Genomic DNA, 5,732 nt, shown 5'->3' on the forward strand with positions numbered 1-5,732 from the left:
ATTTTTTAGACACTTGCCCCTTGAGTTACCATCCGCTGTTCTACAAAAGGTACGTTGACGATACCTTTGCTCTTTTTAAATCCAAGTATGACGCTGAAAGGTTTCTTGACTTTATTAATGGGGCACACCCAAATATAAAATTTACTATGGAGTGTGAAAGTGATAATAAACTACCTTTCTTAGATGTTTTAGTCTTACGACAGTATGATCATTTTAACACTTCGGTTTACAGGAAGAAAACTTACAGGATTAGGTTCAAATTTTTATAGTCATTGTTTTTACGGCTTTAAATTAAACTCTTTATTTACATTACTTCATCGTGCCTTCTCATTGACATCTAGTTGGGAGTTTTTTCACGAGGAAATCCGCTTCTCACATCAATATTTTACAAGTAATTATTTTCCCACCACACTTTACCACAGGTATGTTTTTAAACTTCTTAACAACGTTTTTATTCCAAAAGTCTCGGTACCTAATGTGCCTGAACTTCCGTTTTATGCAAATGTACCCTTGATCCATGACCAAAATTTCTATGATGTACTTAGAAAACTCATATCTAATTATATACCAGCTATTAAATTTAATATCATCCCGACAAATCCACTTACCTTGGGTAGTTTGTTTAAATTTAAAGATAAACTTGACCCTTTGATGACCTCATGTGTTGTGTACAAGTTCAATTGCCCTAGACGTAATCTAGGGACCTACGTGGGATCCAGACAGAGGTTACTAAGGGTCAGAATTGATTCCCATAAAGGCTTTAGCTATCGAACTGGTAGCAAACTTGCTAGTCCTAAATTTTCCAACATCAGGCAACACACCAATAAATGCAAGCATAACATATAATACAAAGATTTTGAAATATTGGGACGGGCACCGAATGGCAAACTACTGACAATCCAGGAATCCTTGTTTATTAAACAACTTGTTCCCCAATTGAACACACAGTCTTCCTCGACAACTCTTTACCTTACGTGAGCTGTTGCCTTTTGTTGTCTCTGGTTTGTTCCTTCTGACTTTCGTCCTTCCTTCCTCTCTTGATGGTTGGTCCTGCTTCAACTAGTTTTTAATTTTGCTGTATATAATGTATTATGTCCTGTATTTGTATTTTAGCGCTTTTAATGTTAATTTTGTTTTTATCTTTATAGCTTGAAAATGAAATCTTTGTGTTTTGAAACGTTGCAATAAATGTATGTTATGGACCACAAGAGATGTACTTCCTCCTTCAACTGTCTTCTAATATATATATATATATATATATATATATATATATATATATATATATATATATATATATATATATATATATATATATATATATATATATATATAGTCAGGATATACATCCCTCCCTCCTGTAGATTTCTGTGCATTATTTAATTTTGAAATAATCTGCTATTCATTTGACTGTCGGGCCGGGAAAATTGGCGGGCGACGGACGGAAACAAGCATAGTTTGAACTAGATCAGGGCTGTTGGTACCAGTGTGTAGCAGTGTGGGGAACACCCCCCCATCACCTGATCCTGGGAAACAATAGGCACTCCCTTTTTCGTCCCCATCACGCGATGGGGAAGCATTTAGGTAGGGGGAAGGTCAAATAGGCCTATTAAAGCTAGGAGCCAGGTAGGATTTTAATCTTAAAGCACCTAATGCTAAGTATGCTTTTCCTCTGCCCTCTTTGCTGGTTCTCTTGACATATTTGCAGGGATGTCGGACTAACGCTGAGGCCCCACAAGACGCAGCTGGCTTTGGGAAGACAGAAGCTTTCTCATCTCAGAACCGGGCGGATCTGTTGCCCCCTCTCCTCTGTTTACGGTGGTTGAACTACCATCGACGGACAGCCGAGATGACTGTTGGCGCCACAATTATCAGACAAGGTTTGTCCATCGCAAATAGTCAGTAAACCAGCCCTTCCCCCTTTTACTTAAACTCCTTAAAATTCCATTTCTTTAAACTTTAACTCCTTCCTCCACAAAGCAATCCTCCTTTGTAAGAGTCCTGCCCGGCCTCCCATATCTCGTAATTAATGTGCCTTGAATTTCAGTAGAGATCTCGTGATAATTATCCATTTATCCCTCCCCATCAGTGCAATTTAAGGGCTATTTAGGCTAAGCAATACGTGTTAATTTTCTTTTTGTGCGAGTGTGTGTGTTTGTGTTAAAGCCCAATCAATTACGATTTCCATACTGTGCTTACGTGATCTCCTTATAATTATCTGCTGGGCTACGTAGTGGTTAATATTTAATTGTGTAAGTATCCCCATTTATAAGGGGGATTCCATTTCCTTGTGTGTGTCTCCGTGGTTAATCTGGGACCTCTCTTTCAGGAGAGACAAGCTGCCCAATCGCACTCCGTGCTCCATTATTTAGCCTGCCACCCCACAATCCTGATATTCCTGGTCGCAGTCGATACCAAGTCCGTTGTGGCCCGAAATTGTTCATATCTAGAAGATTGTTTGAGTCGCTGAATATAAATATACAAGTGCCTTAACCCCAAACGCCTGTTGGACGTTCGAACGGCCGCCCAAAATTGTCTGTCGGCGAGTGGACGCTGCAAACGCGACTGAAAATTTTTTTTAAACATATTCGTGAAAAATAATTATAGGCCTAGTTTGCGGAAGATTTCTAAATCCCGCTACCGCGGATGCTGGGAGTTCACGGATCCAGCTGTTGTTTTGTTTCGAGCGTCACCTAGACGCCGCATGCGCTGACTTCCCATGTCGCATCAGAGAGCATCAGAGCAGTACCTTTGCGGAGCCGGTATATTTTGACGCAGAGCATGTTTTGTTGAATCCTGGCGCAGTGTTAGCGTATTCTGTGCTGCAACAGAACGCTTGGCAGAGATGTCACAAAGGCATCAGGATCGTGAAAGGCGCATACTGCCTGTCGGAAGTGAGCGTGTGAGGCGAGTTTAGACTGGGATGCTGGCAGACCCAGCAACCAAAGTGACCCAGCTTCAGCGTGGTTGTTCGCCCCATCGCAGACCTATGGCGACCATGACCACATCCCGTTTCCTTTACTGACCCTAGGAACCATCGGGTGTCCCAGGCATCCAAAACATTTGGGAGGCCTCCAACAGAAGGACATAGACGAGTACTTGTCGGAGCTCGACAGAGCAGGTGGGAAGTCCTGATTTCGGTGGTAGCTGGTCATCTTAGCTGGCGAGGACATCACACCTGATGTCAGCGAGACTTAGTATTTGCCTCAATGTCCGTAGACGGGATCCACAGGGAGGAAAGCGAACTAGAATTTTGTGGTTTAGTAAGCAGGAGGGAGAGCAGATGGAGGAGGGGAGGAGATGCCTCCTGGGATTGTGGCTGGGTGGGGACGAGCACCGGAAGTGATGGGCGGTAAAGTGAAGGAGACGCCCAGCTGGGAGTGTGGGAGTGCGAAGACGTGCCCGTGCACGTGCGCGAGCGCAAACCCGTAGAAGGTCGCAACGTCGCGGCAGCTCGGGTGAAGGCCGTTCGTCCGAAAGTGATGAGGGGTGGTTGGAGGACCCCACCCCACCTAACATGCACCCATTCACGGCAGTACCTGACTGGATCGTCCCTGTGCCTCTCACGCACTGGGGTTCATTCAGCTTTTCCTGACGCGGGAATTGCTGGGCCCTGGTTATGAGGACGGCAGATTACGCCGTACTGCCATGAGAATTGCAGACGACGCTTGGTCGCGACCGCTACGTGGGCTGCAACCTCACGGACATAGCGCATTTTTGGGCCCACATATCTTTGAATGATGCCTGCTGCCGACGCCAGGCAATATTGAGGCGTGAATTTTTTTAAGTACGCCCAATGTGGCCGGCATTATGTCCCGTGATAGTTTCGGCATTGACAGGTATTTCAATGTCAACCGGCAAGATAATTCTCGGAATAACCTCGACCGCCTATCTGAATCACCGAGTGTTGGAGTTCATTCATGAACGGTACAGACTCTCGTGGTTCCTTCCGAAGAACCTTTCTTTGATGAGGATATGATGCCAAAAGGGCGCCTAAGTATTAAAGGTACAAACCCGAAGAAGCCAAAGAAATATGGTGTAGTTATTTTTTATTACGGAAGCTAACACTGGATAATGCCGTGGAATTTCTTGGTGTATTCGTCTTCCACGCTATGACACTGTCTTCGGTCTTGTGAACGCCTGCAACCAGGATACCACCTTTTTATGGATAATTATTATAACTCGGTATCCCCGGCCCAGGAACTGTATGAAGCAGGTGTGCACGTCAGTGGTACCTTCGGTTGGTGCATGGGGCCCTCAATGTCTCAAGAGGTTTATTAGCCACCCGCAACATCTTGCAAGAGGAGACAGAGTGGCGGCGAAGGGAGATGTCTTCGCCATCTGTTGGAAGGGGTTCGAATGCGGCCCATGATTACGAGGAGTCATGAGCCCATCCAAGAAGAGATCACCTAGCGGAAGAAGACATCGCTGGCAGGGCCGAAGCCACGCTGGAGGAGTTTCGTGTCCAGCTCTACTGTCATCAGACACTACAACAGGCGTGCATGGGAAAGTGAGCGATCCCTTTGATCAACTCATCCAGTATTATCCCTTCAGGAGAACCAGGAGGGACACAGAAGCTCCAAATACTCTCAGTTGGCCCAGAATGCCTACATCATATACCGGTATAATTGACGCCGGAGGTTGACCCACATCCAGTTTCTGAGGTGGCTGGGAATGCCTCATAAAATTCGATCCGAGGAGGCTCAACGCCGCTCGCCTAGCGCCCAGCTCTGCCTCCCGAGGAAAGGGCAGATGTCGCTAGGTACCCGACCTCAGAATTCCTGATCCGCCGACTTCCTCTGCTGTCAGCCACCTTGATGATGACGCCAGCCTGAAGGATGCCACCGCCTCGACCTAGTGAACCGTCGGGTAGCCGACTTGTGTCGGGAAACGGGTAGCCAGGAGATCACACACTGGAGCTATTAGAAGTGGGCAAACAGGAACGGTGCTGGTGTGCCATATGAATGGCAAAAGGAGAGACAGCCGGTACGCAGGTCGCGACCTGCAAGGTAGCACTTTGTGTTAGGAGGAGGTAACCGCAAGTACCACAATGCGTAAGTTATTTTACTGGAGGCCTGCCCGAGCGACACCGGGAGGGCTTGAGCGAAGCCGGCGTCACAACTGCGCCCACCAGCAGGCGCGGCCTCCTCCTCCGCCAGGCCTAGTCGGGAGGAAAATGCAAGACTTTTCAATGGAGGAGGAGAAAACAAGAACAGCACGGCAGGTCAGGACACGCAGTGAGTATTCTGCATTGATTTTGTATTTTTAGTTTTATATTGTTTGTTATATTCTGCATTGAATTTGTTTAGTTTTATATTTATTACAAGTTTTTATATATCTTATTCATTGCTGTTTAGCATTATTTTGTTTTATGTAAAAACAAAGTTTTTTCTACAAACTATCTTTTAGTTATGTTTTCGTAACAAAGTAAAAACAATATAATTTATAAGTGTGTTTATGTATGAATGTTTAGAGTATATATATATATATATATATATATATATATATATATATATATATATATATATAGTATATATATATATATATATATATATATATATATATATATATATGTTATATATATACTGTATAATTGTATATATATATATATATATATATATATATATATATATATATAAGTATATATATATATATATATATAATTTTTTTACTTGGGTCTCTTTTGGGTAAGCAAAATAATTCACATTCTGGTGATATTCAATCCTTTTTACCTT

The sequence above is a fragment of the Macrobrachium rosenbergii genome, unplaced genomic scaffold, assembly GCF_040412425.1.
Source record: "Macrobrachium rosenbergii isolate ZJJX-2024 unplaced genomic scaffold, ASM4041242v1 13869, whole genome shotgun sequence".
Classification (NCBI taxonomy): domain Eukaryota; kingdom Metazoa; phylum Arthropoda; class Malacostraca; order Decapoda; family Palaemonidae; genus Macrobrachium; species Macrobrachium rosenbergii.